General features: G+C 48.0%; 1 protein-coding gene across 1 annotated transcript in view; it reads left to right on the top strand.

Moving 5' to 3' along the window:
- Positions 1 to 15126, top strand: part of LOC139264084 (androgen-dependent TFPI-regulating protein-like) — a 210467-nt gene that overhangs the window by 42160 nt on the left and 153181 nt on the right. The gene's annotated exons all lie outside the window — the stretch shown is intronic.

Raw genomic sequence — 15126 nt, 5'->3', positions numbered from 1 at the left:
AACTGAGAACATATCCAAAGAGCTTATCACTGTCCTGGGCAGCGCCATGGTCAAGGTCACTTACGAGGGCACGGTGCATGAACTGCCACTCTGGATTGTCCCGGGCGATGGCCCCACACTGCTTGGAAGGAACTGGCTGGGCAAAATCCGCTGGAACTGGGATGACATCCGAGCGCTATCACATGTCGATGAGGCCTCATGTACCCAGGTTCTTAACAAATTTCCTTCCCTTTTTGAGCCAGGCATTGGAAAGTTTTCCGGGGCAAAGGTGCAGATCCACTTAGTCCCAGAGGCACGACCCATTCAGCACAAGGCGCGAGCGGTACCTCACATGATGAGGGAGAGAGTGGGAATCGAGCTGGACAGGCTGCAACGCGAGGGCATCATCTCCCCAGTGGAATTCAACGAGTGGGCCAGCCCGATTGTTCCAGGACTCAAAAGTGATGGTACAGTCAGGATTTGCGGCGATTATAAAGTAACTATTAATTGTTTCTCACTACAGGACCACTACCCGTTACCTAAGGCAGATGATCTATTTGTGACGCTGGCAGGAGGCAAGATGTTCACCAAGCTTGAACTTGACTTCCGTCTACATGATGCAGGAGCTGGAGGAGTCTTCGAAGGGCTGACCTGCATCAACACGCACAAGGGACTGTTCATCTACAACAGATGCCTGTTTGGAATTCGGTCGGCTGCAGCGATCTTCCAGAGAAACATGGAGAGCCTACTCAAGTCGGTACCACACACGGTGGTCTTTCAGGATGACATATTGGTCACGGGTTGGGACACTGCCGAGCACCTACAAAACCTGCAGGAGGTCCTCCAGCGACTGGATCGTGTAGGGCTGCATCTTCATGGCAACAGGAGCGGAGTTTTTGGGGAGAAAGATTGCGGCGGATGGCATTCGGCCCATAGACAGAGGCTATCAGGAACGCACCCAGGCCACAGAATGTCACGGAGCTGCGGTCATTCCTGGGACTCAACTATTTTGGTAACTTCCTACCGGGGTTAAGCATCCTTTTAGAGCCCCTACATGTGTTATCGCGCAAAGGTGAGAACTGGGTATGGGGAAAAAAAACAAGTAATTTCTTTGAGAAAGCCAGAAACATTTTATGCTCCAACAAGCTGCTTGTATTGTATAACCCGTGTAAAAGACTTGTGCTAGTATGTGACGCGTCGTCGTACGGAGTCGAGTGTGTATTACAACAAGCTAACGTTGTGGGGAAGTTGCAACTTGTCGCCTATACTTCCAGGAGCTTGTGTAAGGCCGAGAAGGCCTGCAGCATGATTGTGAAAGAGGCATTAGCGTGTGTGTTCGGGGTAAAGAAAATGCATCAGTACCTATTTGGCCTCAAATTTGAGCTGGAAACTGATCACAAGCCCCTCACATCCCTGTTCGCTGAAAACAAGGGGATAAATACTAATGCCTCAGCCTGCATACAAAGATGGGCACTCGCGCTATCAGCATATAAATATACCATCCGCCACAGGCCAGGCACCGAGAACTTGGCAGATGCTCTCTGTCGGCTAACGTTGCCCACCACGGGGGTGGAAATGGCGCAGCCCATAGACTTGTTGATGGTCATGGAAGCATTTGAAAATGATAAATCACCTGGACCAGCCAAGATCCTCTGCTGTCCCTAGCAAAAAACTGTGTACTGCATGGGAGCTGGGCCAGCATCCCCGTTGAAATGCAAGAGCCAATCAAGCCGTTCCAGTGGCGTCAGGACGAGCTGTCCATTCAGGCAGAGACTGCCTGTTGTGGGGTAACCGCGTAGTGCTACCAAAAAATGGAGGGGAGACGTTCATCTCGGATCTCCACAGCACACACCCGGGTATAATAATGATGAAAGTGATGGCCAGATCCCATGTGTGGTGGCTCGGTATCGACTCTGACTTGGAGTCCTGTGTACGGCAATGCAGCATATGTGCTCAGTTGAGCAACGCACCCAGAGAAGCACCACTAAGTTTGTGGTCCTGGCCCTCCAGACCATGGTCGAGGATCCATGTCGACTATGCGGGCCCGTTTCTCGGTAAAATGTTCCTGGTGGTGGTGGATGCTTTTTCAAAATTGATTGAATGTGAAATAATGTCGGGAAGCACTGCCAGCACCACCATTGAAAGCCTGAGGGCCATGTTTGCCACCCACGGCCTGCCTGACATATGGTCAGTGACAACGGGTCATGTTTCACCGGTGCCGAATTTAAAGAATTCACGACCCGCAATGGGCAGGCAGAGTGGGCAGTACAAACCATCAAACAGAGCTTTAAATGAGTCACAGAAGGCTCATTCCAAACCCGCCTGTCCCGAGTACTGCTCAGCTACCGCACGAGACCCCACTTGCTCACAGGGGTGCCCCCGGCTGAGCTACTCATGAAAAGGACACTTAAAACCAGACTCTCGCTGGTTCACCCCAACCTGCATGATCAGGTAGAGAGCAGGTGGCAACAACAAAATGTAAATGATGGTCGCGCCACTGTGTCACGGGAAATTGATCTGAATGACCCTGTGTATGTGCTAAACTATGGAAATGGTTCCAAGTGGATTGCGGGCACAGTGATAGCTAAAGAAGGGAATCAGGTATTTGTAGTCAAACTTGACAATGGACAAATTTGTAGAAAGCACCTGGACCAAACGAGGCTGCGGTTCACAGACTGCCCTGAAGAACCAACAGCAGACACCACATTTTCCGAGCCCACAACACACACCCAAAGAATCAACGACACCACGCCGGACCAGGAAATCGAACCCATCACGCCCAACAGCCCAGCAAGGCCAGGCTCACCTATCAGCCCTGCAGGGCTAACAACACGCCAGCCCAGTGAGGGCACAGGCAACACACCAGAACAGACATTTGTACCGAGGCGGTCCACCAGGGAAAGAAAGGCTCCCGACCGCCTCACCTTGTAAATAGTTTTCACTTTGACTTTGGGGGGGGCAGTGATGTTGTGTATCTGTAAAGCATGCACTCCCATATTCCGCCACCAGGGAGCTCATCCCCCGAAGTCCCAAGGGATCCCAGCATCCCTTGGGAGCACTGTATATAAGTCTGCTCCTAAAGCCTGTTCGCCACTCTGGAGTGTCTTATTAAAGACTGAGGTCACTGTTACTTTAACCTCCCTGTGTGCAGTCTCATCTGTGTTAGGAACACAATAGGTACAGGTGTGATCAGCCAAATGGCTTTCTTCTGTGTTGCAATGTCTGTAGTTCTTTGATCCTATTCTCAATAGTTTGGGCTCTGATTAGAACTGTTCTTTGAAGACAGGTGGAGGCCGATTGTAAACTAGCCACCAGGGTGTAAAACAATGAAAATTAAAATTAGGCAGACTTTAAAACGACTGGCCGATCCACAACGCCAGTTTTACACCTGAGCAGCAAGTTGAAAAGCTATCCTGTGATCTTCTAACAGATTTGAACCTGCAGGTAAACTCAGGATCAAGCTGTTATGTATGCAATAAAGCTTCATACTGAGTACTGTTTAACTAAGCAAGGTACAATCTTGCTTCTGATTTATTTAGGCCCAAAGTGCCTGACTCACAAAATGGCTAGCATTTTATACCAGAGCAGCACCATGTGCATGCTGCTCAGTGGCCTCCAACAATGACACCACCTAGTGGCTACAAACAGCATGTACATACATGACAATACCCTCCTCTGAGATCTTATCACAGTCTTTCACAGGTTGAGACGGTCTGGTACTTTATGCTCCCGTGTTGATCGTCTCAGTTCGATTCCGGGCTTGGGTGAATGTGCGGGGTCTGTTGTGGTGATGGCTGGATGGCTGACTTATTGGGGGTGGCAGTGGCCATGTCAGGAATTGCAAGTCAATTTGTATTGAACAAGTCCGTGATGGAAATTCCGGGTTCACTGATGACCCTTGAGTCCACTGAAGGCTGCTGGTAGTTGGTTGGTTGTTGACTGTTTCTTCATCCGATTGCTCTGGCTCGTCTGTGTGCCTTAGCTTTGTTTGATCCATGTGTTTCCTGCAAGTTTGCGCATTCTTCAGCTTAATAACAAATACTCTGTTGCCCTCCTTGACCATGACCATAACAGCGATCAATTTGGGACCCTGACCATAATTCAACACACATACAGGATCATTAACAGAAATCTTGCGTGACACAGTTGCGCGATCGTGGTACCCTTGTTGACTCTGTCTTCTGTGTTCAACATGATGACTTAAATCTGGGTGTACAAGAGATAACTTGGTCTTAAGACCTCTTTTCATCATGAGTTCAGCAGGCAAGACCACTGTGAGTGTGTGGGGTCTTGTCCTGTAACTCATGCAAGACAAGTGGGTCTGCAGTGACCCTTGGGTTACTCTCCTCATGCTTTGTTTGATAATTTGTACTGCATGTTCTGCTTGCCCGTTGAACGTCGGTTTGAACGGTGCTGACCTTACATGTTTTATGCCGTTAAGTTTTACAAACTCCTGAAACTCCTGACTGGTGAAGCATAACCCATTGTCACTCACTACTATGTCAGGCAGACCATGTGTCGCGAACATAACATTGAGATTCTCTATGGTTGCCGTGGACGTACTGGATGACATGATTATGCATTCTATCCACTTCGAATAAGCATCCACCACCACTAAAAACCCATGCAAAATCTACATGGATCCTGGACCAAGGTTTGGATGGCCATGACCACAGACTCAGCAGCTATTCCGCTGGTGCTTTGCTGAGCTGCATGCAGGTGTTGCACTGATGCATGCATGCTTTCAGCTCAGAATCAATTCCTGGCCGCCATACTTTGATCTGGCGATGGCCTTCATCATCAATCTACCAGGATGTGTGCTGTGTAACTCACGCAGAAACTTCTCTCTCCCTTTCTTAGGCATTACAACTCAATTGCCTCACAATATGCAATCTGCTTGAATAGACAGTTTGTTCTTGTGACGAATGTATGGTTTGGCCTCCCCGCACATTTGTTTCGGTATGGCAGATACCTAAAGCTCTTTCTGCTTTAGACAAAGTTTTGGATGCATACACGACAGGCTGAAGTTTCCCTGACTCATTGGCTTATTGTAACACGGAACCTTTGAGGATGCAACCCTTTACCACCGATAATATTGGGTCCTGGCTGGTCCAGGTTTTAACTTGTTGAGTTGTGACAGGGGAACCTTCACTCTCAAAAGCATCCATGATTATCATAAATCTGCCGGTTGTGGCGTTTCCACCTCCGGTGTGAACAACGGCAACCGGCTCAAAGTATCGGCACAATTCTCTGTGCCAAGTCTGTGGCGAACGACTTAAGCATAGGCAGATAATATCAGCGCCCACCTTTGGATGCGGGATGAAGCGTTGGTATTGATACCTTTGCTCTCGGAAAACAACAAAATGAGCGGCTTGTGATCGGTCTCTAATTCAAACCGCAGACCGAACAGGTATTAATATATCTTTTTAACACCGTACACACACACGCTAAAGCTTCTTTTTCTACCATACTGTAGGCTCTTTCTGTTTTAGACAAACTTTTGGATGCATACGCGGCAGGCTGAAGTTTCTCTGACTCATTGGCTTGTTGTAATACGGAACCAATTCCATATGATGATGTGTTACGGGCCAAAACTAAATGTTTACATGGGTCATAATGTACCAGCAGCTTGTTCGAGCAAAGCAGATTGGTGGCTTTCTCGAAAGCTCTGTCTTGCAATGCACCCCACACCCAGTTGTTGTCTTTTCTCAATAGCATGTGCAGTGGTTCAAGTAAGGTGCTCAATTTAGGTAGAAAGTTACCAAAGTAGTTGAGTAGACCCAGGAATGAATGCAGCTCCATCATGTTCTGCAGCTTGGGTGCATTCTTGATGGTTTTGGCTTTCACGTCAGTAGGTCTGATGCCATCAGCAGCGATTTTCCTCCCGAGGAATTCGACCACCGGTGCCATGAAGACGCACTTCGAGCATTTAAGTCTGAGTCCCACTCTGTCCAAACGTAGTAGAACCTCTTCCAGGTTGTTCAGATGTTCCTTGGAGTCATGACCGGTGATCAGGATGTCATCTTGGAACACGACGGTTCTGGGAACGGACTTCAGTAGACTTTCCATATTCCTCTGGAATATTGATGTAGCCAAGTGTCTGTGTTAATGCACGTAAGTCTCTTCGACGTCTCGACCAACTGCGTCATATAGGCTGACATCAAGTTTAGTTTTGTGAACGACTTCCCTCCGGCTAGCGTCGCAAACAAGTCATCAGCCTTCGGTTAACGGGCACTGATCTTGTTTCGAAACCCTGTTGATTGTAGCCTTGTAGTCTCCACAGATTCTGACTGTGCCATCACTTTTCAGCACAGGAACAATGGGGCTGGCCCATTCATTAAATTCGACCGGTGATATGATCCCTTCATGCAGTCTGTCCAGTTCAATTTCGACCTTCTCCCTCATCATATACAGCACTGCCCGAGCTTTATGATGGACGGGTCTTGCATCTGAGTCCACGTGGATCTGCACCTTGACTCCCGTGAAGTTGCTGATACCCGGTTCAAACAGCGAGGGGAATTTGCTCAATACTTGGGCACATGTATCTTCCTCCGCCGACAGCACCTTTATGTCGTTCCAGTCGCATCTGATTTTCCCCAACCAGTTCCTGCCGAGCAGCATTGGGCCATTGCCTGGAATAATCCACAGCGGTAACTCGTGAACCGCACTGTTATATGACACATTAATTTGTGCACTGCCAGTCACCTTTATCAGTTCTTTGGTGTACGTGAGCAGCTTGGCGTTAACAGGGCTCAACCTGGGCCTCACAGTCTTAGTATCCCACAGCTTATTAAATGCCCTCTCGATGATCGATTGACTCGCCCCTGTGTCCAGTTCCATCGATACTGGTATCCCGTTAAACTTCACGTTAATCAAAAGAGTACAGTCCATACACTTCTTCCTCTGGCATCTCGGATTGCATATCCAGATCCACGCTAGTCTGACACTCATACTCCACGTGGTGTGTCGCAGCTCGCTTGCTCACCTGCGGACACTTGTGCTGGAGATGCCCCACTCTCAGACAGCCTTTGCAACTATATTGCTTAAATCGGCACTGCTGGTGCTGATGATTTCCCCCACAATACTAATACAAAGAAATTGGATACATTTTCGCTGGTGGACTTTGGGCAGCCACAGGTTTCGCGAACTCAGCCGGATAGGCCCTGCCATGTGCCGCTCTGCCGAACGCCGAATCAATCGTGAATGCAGCCGGATGTGCCGCTCTGCCGAACACCGATTTAATCGCATTTACAGTACTTGTCGAGGTTCGATTTTTCACCGATATTTGCTTTAGACTCCTATCCGTTGTCATACATGATCGAGCGATCTAGATGGCCCTTTTTAAATCCAACGCCTCCACCGCCAGAAGTTTGCACAGGATCACCTCGTGGTTGATGTCGATAAGAAAGAAGTCCCGCAGTATGTCTGCCAACACCGTCCCGAACTTGCACGGTCTTGCTAGACACCTGAGGTCGGCAACGAATTCCACCGCGCTCTGGCCCTCTGGTCGAACGTGTGAATAAAACCTGTATCTCGAAATGATGATGCCGTCGTCTGGCTTGAGGTGCTCCCGTACCAATGTACACAACTCCTCGTACGTTTTCTCTGTTGGATCACTAGGCATGAGTAGACTCTTTATCAGACTTTAGATCCTTGAACTGCACACAGTGAAGAACACAGCCCGGCGCCGATCTGTATCGTCAACCCCCTTCATTTTGTTGGCCACGAAGTACTGGTTCAAATGGCTCACAAAGTCTACCCAATCTTCTCCCTCAACGAACCGCTCTAAAAATCCAATCATGCTCATTTTGCAAACAAAGGCTCTGTTATTCTCATCGCCAAATGTTATGTATGCAATAAATGTTCAAGCTGAGTCCTGTTTAACTGAACAAGGTACAACCTTGCTTCTGCTTTATTTAGGCCCAAAGTGCCTGACTCACAAAATGGCTGGCCTTTTATACCAGAGCAGCACCATGTCCGTGCTGCTCAGTGGCCTCCAACAATGACACCATCTGGTGGCTACAAACAACATGTACATACATGACACAAGCTGTACTCAGAGAGATGGAGCTTTTTTCGAAAGTTGCTCAGGCTGGGAACATGATGAGAGCACTTAATTTCCATCTATTGTTCAATGCTCCTGACTGATTCTAACAGGATTTTGTGGTTTAATGGGTTGACACTTGAGCTGTATAACTTGTGGAGCGGGATTGTGCTAGACCAGGAGTGGTTGATAGAGTCAGAAGGAGCAGTAATAAACATGGACAGTTTATTTATTGACAAGAGAATACCCATAACACATGTGTAAACAAAGCCACACTACAGTATTAGCCTCATGTTCACCCATGATAACAACCCCTAAGTACACTCATGTGCCATTGTGATTAGACTCTTTAGAAATGCCAGGATCTTTTTAGTGTTGGAGGACTTCCCCCAATAAAGCATGAGCCAAAATGTATATAGATACACAAGGAGTTGGTGAAAGAACTGGAAGCAGTCGCATGACTTGGGGGTGGGGGGAACGCAGGGAAAGCAGTGAGGGAAGTCAACAATCTTACTGTAAATTAGCAGCACAGGACATATATGGAAGGAAGTGACAGTTATTAAAGGATATCTGCTAAAATACTGTACTGACTCGAGGAAATGTTAGCAAGGAAGTAGCAAGTAAGGCAGTAGGATCTCAATTAGAAATGTCCCAAGTTCAATCCCCCAGTGTGTGTTGAGTTAGCTGGAGCAACAGTAAAGATCGCCTAGGTTGACAAGGAGGAAAATTAGACAAGGTGCAGGCTGCAGATTGCCATCCGGTGACCGCTATTGGAGGTGTGAGTGTGTGTATGTGCATGTACATTAGGTAATTGCAGAGTCATACTTGGCTGTGATTCTTCCGCATGAATAATGCTGATTGAACAACCTCTGTAGAACCATTAGCAGCAAGAGTCAACATCTTGTGAGGAGAGAAAAGTTTTTAGTGAAATTTGGTAAAGAAAAGGCTGGTAAGCATGCATTGCTGCTCACTATTTTCCACTGAGAATTGCAGACTATTTTCACGCTGATGGAATAGTGGCCTTTCCTGTGGATTAAAGGATTGTTGGCAGGTGTCCAAATATTACATGGGTACAAGTAATGACAGCTGCAATCTGGAAAAACTTCTGCTGTCTCTGGCACTACTGTTGGTCACTGATGAAACATAGAAACATAGAAAATAGGTGCAGGAGCAGGCCATTCGGCCCTTCGAGCCTGCATCGCCATTCATTATGATCATGGCTGATCATTCAACCTCAGTACTCCACCCCAGCCTTCTCTCCATACCCCCTGATCTCTTTAGCCGTAAGAGCCACATCTTTTTTTTGAATATGTCCAACGAACTGGACTCAACAACTTGCTGTGGCAGAGAATTCCACAGGTTAACAACTCTCTGGGTGAAAAAGTTTCTCCTCATCTCGGTTCTAAATGGCTTACCCCTTATCTTTAGACTGTGTCCCCTGGTTCTGGACTTCCCCAACATTGGGAACATTCTTCCTGCATCTAACCTGTCCAGTCCCGTCAGAATTTTATACGTTTCTATGAGATCCCCTCTCATTCTTCTAAATTCCAGTGAGTATAAGCCTAAGTGTATGAAGTGGATGTAGGGGAGTGGATTCTCAAGGGCAACTAGGAATGGGCAATAAGTGCCGGCCTTGCCAGCAACAGCCACATTCCGAGAATTAATTAAAAAAAATATTTTGGTAAAGTGCTTGCCACGGGCAGGCGGGGCCTCATGAATACAGTAAAATTGGGGATCCGACACCATTTTCACTCAAAATGGCATATGTTCTGCCCAGTGTCTGACCTGCTAGTAAAGCCTGGCAGGATTGGTGTACAAGAGCCACTGAAGATACATTTAATGGGGTACTCAACTGCAGCTCAGTGGATCATTGGATCTTTTTCACTGTTGAATTTGCCAGGAGAGTTTCCAGCAAACAGATCATATCTTTCCTACCTTTTCTCCTTTATAACCCTCCAAAAGCTTTCTGTGCTTATCATGGGTGTTATTATTGCTAGTTTCTTTTGGAAGGAAAGACACTTGGAGGAGGAGGAGGAGGAGGAGGAGCTTCAGAAACCAGCAGCAGCTGTGCCTATCAGAAGGCAGCAGGTGAGGTGCGGCTGTTTATAGGCCAGACCCCACACACAGGGATGTGCAGGCAAAGAGTCATTTCTTGGATCTGAGTAACAGTGCTTTAAGAGGCCTTGCTTCATCAGGCAGGATGTCACAGAAAACTTCATTGTTCCTTTGTTGTTGCTGGGTCAAAATCCTGGTACACCATACCTAATGCACTGCTCAGACAACTCCTATATCAATCAGTTACAGAGAATGTGGCCTCTGAAGCCGCTATGAAACCTCACTGTAAACGTAATGCCAAATTTAATAAAAGTAATCTATTTAAAACCAAACGTAGTAATTGCCTTGAATTCATCTTTCACCCAAGTACTCAATCCATAGTGCATTTCTTAAAAGAAAGTTTCCTACGTCTACCAATCCAATGAGGTGCTTCCCTTGTGGCCTCAGCAAAGCTGGTGGAAGGCTACTATTCTTTATGTTGCTTGTGGCTAGTTACTTCTGGGTGCTCAAATGTGTGAAAGCCAGGCAGTAGACTGCTGCTCCCAGTTGGTCGAGCTGACTTGCTGACACTATGGGGGGGTATTGGTTGGGAAGGTTGGGAAGGGGCAGATGTGATAACATATTGGGAGAAGAGAACCTGAATCTCCCATCATGCCACTGTTATTTCCATGGGGGCTCATGACTTCATGATCTGCGGGAGTGCACAATGCAGAAGATGGGTAACTCCTTCAAAGCCCCTACCTATTTGTTGCACCAATGAGTTCAAGGTTGACACCAGTCTATCCAATGTCTCTAGACATCGGAGCCCAGGGTCTGCATGGCAACCGTTTGAGCTTCCACCAAAGCTACAAAGCATGCAAACATGGACTCCTGCTATAAGGCCCAGCAGCAGCATCCCTGGACGTCGACACACTGTGAGGAGTGCTGATGACATGCGAGATGACACCACACAGGCAGGAAACATACTGTCAGCTATAATAGTGAAACTCTTTGGCAGGCCTTCCAATATCTTTGTAATGCCAGCAATTGGCCAAGTGTGTGTAATGTGAGATGAGGAAGGAGTGCTGGGAGGAGTTGATAGTTGCACAAGTGTTATGTGAGAAGTGAATGGTATCAGAGTGTGGTGTGAAAAGAGGAAAGGAAGTGATGAGTGTGCTTATAATGAGAAAGAGGAGTGCTGTAGTGTACCTTTGAGATAGAGGGGGATGGAATTGGAGATTGGTCGGGGAAGAGTGTCAAAACAGTGTTATGAGGTACCTCTTAAAGTTGTGAGGTATCGTTGAGAAAGATGGCAAAATTAAGAGGCGAATTTACCCTTGCTGCTCTCGTGTGGCTCTTCTTCCACTGAAGCCAGGTCTGGGGGGGTGAGGTTGGAGGCACTGACACTTTGATCCACCTCTGTCCATGCCTGTTTCATCCTGGCCTTGCAGCTTGTGGGGAAATGTTGCTCCCTCCTTCCCCTCACTTCCTGACTTAAAACTGTCAGGGAGACATCAGAGAATCTTGAGCATTTCTGTTCAACTTAGCTGCCAGAAAGCATTTTCCTAGCATTTGCAGCACTTTATAAGCAGTTTGAACACACTTTAAGAGGTGCATTCCCACTTTAAGTAGAGTCAACACTCAAACCAGAAATTGCATGCGGCAGGGGGTGGACCACCTGATTCTGCAGGCAATTAGGAGGGTAGCCTACCCATGATATTGTAATGAGGCCTGGGACTTAAAATGGCCCTAGCCTTTTTTACAGCTTACAATTGCAATTTTTTTCTTTCCTCTTTTAGGTCCTCACTTGCACTGAAATTCCTCATTCAGATGTTGTTTTCGCTTTCACTTTGCTACGCAATATACTTTCATTTCCCTCAATCTCATTGCAGTAAAATCATTCTTTCATTGTCTTCTCAGATTGCGCAGGTTTTGTTAGTTACAAGTTATGTGTATACTGTAGTTGAAACATTATCTGTCTGACTGTCTCTTTGTCTCTGTGCTCCTTTGTATTCCATTTCTTTATAATCCCTCTGCTGTTGTAGGCAGCTGCTGCCAAAACAAATAGTTCATCAATAAACATTTTGTCATGTATTCAACCAGCATTGTAACCCATGTATAAACTGACCTAAGTTGTACACCGTGAGAACACTGACCACTAGGTGGGAGACACTCCTAACCTGGACCTTCAGGTATAAAAGGGGAAGCTCCACCCACCTTTATCACTTGAGTGCTAAGGAATAAAGGACAGGTCACAGACTGACCTTCTATCAAGCATGGGCCTCGTGTGCATTTATACTGCATAGTAAGGACGTATCAATGGCGACAAGAAACTGGGATTTAAACCACGCGAGCATGGCCACTAGCAGAACAGACGAGAGGTACTGTGTTAAGGAATGGTTGGGACAGAGATTCAACATTGTTAAAGCAGCACACAGTTCTCCAGGCAGACAAGGGCAGTAGGGCATGCCCCAACATGTAGTCGAACCCAGAGGGGGAGTTCGACAGAGACAATGGCAAGCTGAACAGCGATTCACGCCATTGCAAGGGACAATGCAGCCAGTAATGGGGCCATCAACACCTGTTAATGGTGCACTCAAGGACAATAACTGGGGCAGTCAGGGACGATCGACTGGCAAGGGACCTTTTGTTTCAAACCGCAACTCATGCTGGAGGCGTGGAGGCATACATTCAGCCGGAGTTTGCAGAGATGAGCAAAATACCTGCAGAAATTGCAGAAATGGACACTGGGGGAAATCGCTGGAAGCTGAAGTTCAGCGAGTTCATGTGGAGCACGTATACAGTTCATACACCAGGACGCCACCGATAATGATGAAAGTGCTCCTCAATGGCATCCCAGTATCAATGGAGTTAGACACGGGTGCCAGCCAGTCCCTGATGGGTATCAAACAGTTTGTAAAGTTGTGGGCATCCAAGGCCAGGAGGCCAAAATTATCGGCGATTGACACACAGCTACGGACTTACACAAAGCAGATCATTCCGGTGCTTGGCAGCGCCACGGTAGTCGTGACCCACAAAGATTCGAAGAACAGACTGCCACTCTGGATTGTCCCAGGGGATGGTCCCGCACTACTGGGGAGGAGTTGGCTTGTTGTCATGAACTGGAAATGGAGCGATGTCAATGCAATTTCCTCTGTGGAGCAAGTATCATGCTCACAGATCCTGGACAAATTTGACTCATTATTTCAACCCGGCATTGGCACTTTCATGGGGGCCAAGGTAGTGATTCACATAAACCCGGACGCCAGGCCAGTACACCACAAAGCCAGAGCGGTGCCGTATGTGATGCGGGAAAAGATAGAAGGCGAATTGGACCACCTGTTGAGGGAAGGCATCATCTCGCCAGTCGAATTCAGTGACTGGGCGAGCCCAATTGTGCCGGTGCTCAAGGCGGATGGGTCGGTCAGGATATGTGGCGATTACAAGGCCACCATCAATCGGGTATCACTCCAAGACCAGTACCCTCTACCGAGAGCGGAGGACCTCTTTGCGACGCTATCCGGTGGCAAACCTTTTTCAAAATTGGACCTGACCTCAGCTTACATGACCCAGGAGCTGGCGAGTGAGTCGAAGAAGCTGACCACCATTACGACACACAAGGGGTTGTTTGAGTACAACAGATGTCCGTTCGGGATTCGCTCGGCCACCGCGATCTTACAACGAAATATGGAAAGCCTCCTCAAGTCGATTCCAGGGACGGTGGTTTTTCAGAACGACATCCTCATTACAGGTTACGATACTGAAGAACACCTCCACAACCTGGAGGAGGTGCTACGCAGACTGGACCGGGTAGGTCTGCGACTGAAAAAGGCAAAGTGCGTCTTCCTAGCTCCAGAGGTAGAATTCCTGGGGATGAGGGTAGCAGCAGACGGGATCAGCCCTACTGCGTCCAAGATGGAAGCAATCCAGAGAGCACCCAGACCCCGTAACACGACGGAGCTGCGTTCGTTCCTGGGGCTCCTGAACTATTTTGGTAACTTTCTTCCCAAATTGAGCACGCTGCTAGAGCCGCTACACGTGCTCCTACGCAAAGGTCGCGAATGGGTCTGGGGGACAGCCAGGAAAGGGCTTTTAATAGAGCACGCAATTTGTTATGTTCCAACAATCTGTTAACGCTATATGACCCATGTAAGAAACTTGTGTTAATCTGCGATGCGTCATCCTATGGTGTCGGGTGTGTGTTGCAGCATGTCAATGCCAAGGGTCAGTTACAGCTGGTAGCTTATGCCTCCAGAAGTCTGTCCCAGGCAGAAAGGGGCTACGGGATGGTAGAAAAGGAGGCGCTCGCATGTGTATTTGCGGTAAAGAAAATGCACCAGTACCTGTTTGGCAGGAAATTTGAGCTGGAGACCGATCACAAACCCCTAACGTCCCTTTTGGCCGACAACAAGGCCATAAATGCAAACGCATCGGCCCGCATACAGAGGTGGGCACTCATATTAGCCGCCTATGACTACACAATTTGGCACAGACCGGGCACCGAAAACTGCACCGATGCACTCAGCAGGCTCCCACTAGCCACCACTGAGGGGGCTACCGAGCATGGTGCTGAGATGGTCATGGCTGTTGAAGCTTTTGGAAGCGAAGGCTCACCCATGACAGCCCGTCAGATTAAATTCTGGACAAATAGAGACCTGCTATTGTCTCTAGTCAAGAAATGTGTCCTGAATGGGGACTGGGCAGCCACGTACAGGGCATGCCCTGAGAAATTTAAACCATTTCACAGGCGCAAGGATGAACTCTCGATTCAGGCCGATTGCCTACTGTGGGGAAACCGCGTAGTCATGCCCCAGATGGGCAGAGAGGTGTTCATCAGAGAACTCCACAATGGGCACCCGGGCATTGTCACGATGAAGGCAATTGCCAGGTCACACGTTTGGTGGTCAGGGATAGACGCAGATCTGGAACTTTGTGTTCGCAGGTGCAACACGTGTGCCCAGCTCGGCAATGCACCCAGGGAAGCCCCCCTTAGCCCCTGGCCATGGCCCGCCAAGCCTTGGTCACGCATCCATGTGGACTACGCAGGTCCTTTCATGGGGAAAATGTTT

This window comes from Pristiophorus japonicus, chromosome 5 (genome assembly GCF_044704955.1).
Source record: "Pristiophorus japonicus isolate sPriJap1 chromosome 5, sPriJap1.hap1, whole genome shotgun sequence".
NCBI lineage: Eukaryota > Metazoa > Chordata > Chondrichthyes > Pristiophoridae > Pristiophorus > Pristiophorus japonicus.
This window is presented reverse-complemented; position numbering and strand designations above follow the sequence as displayed.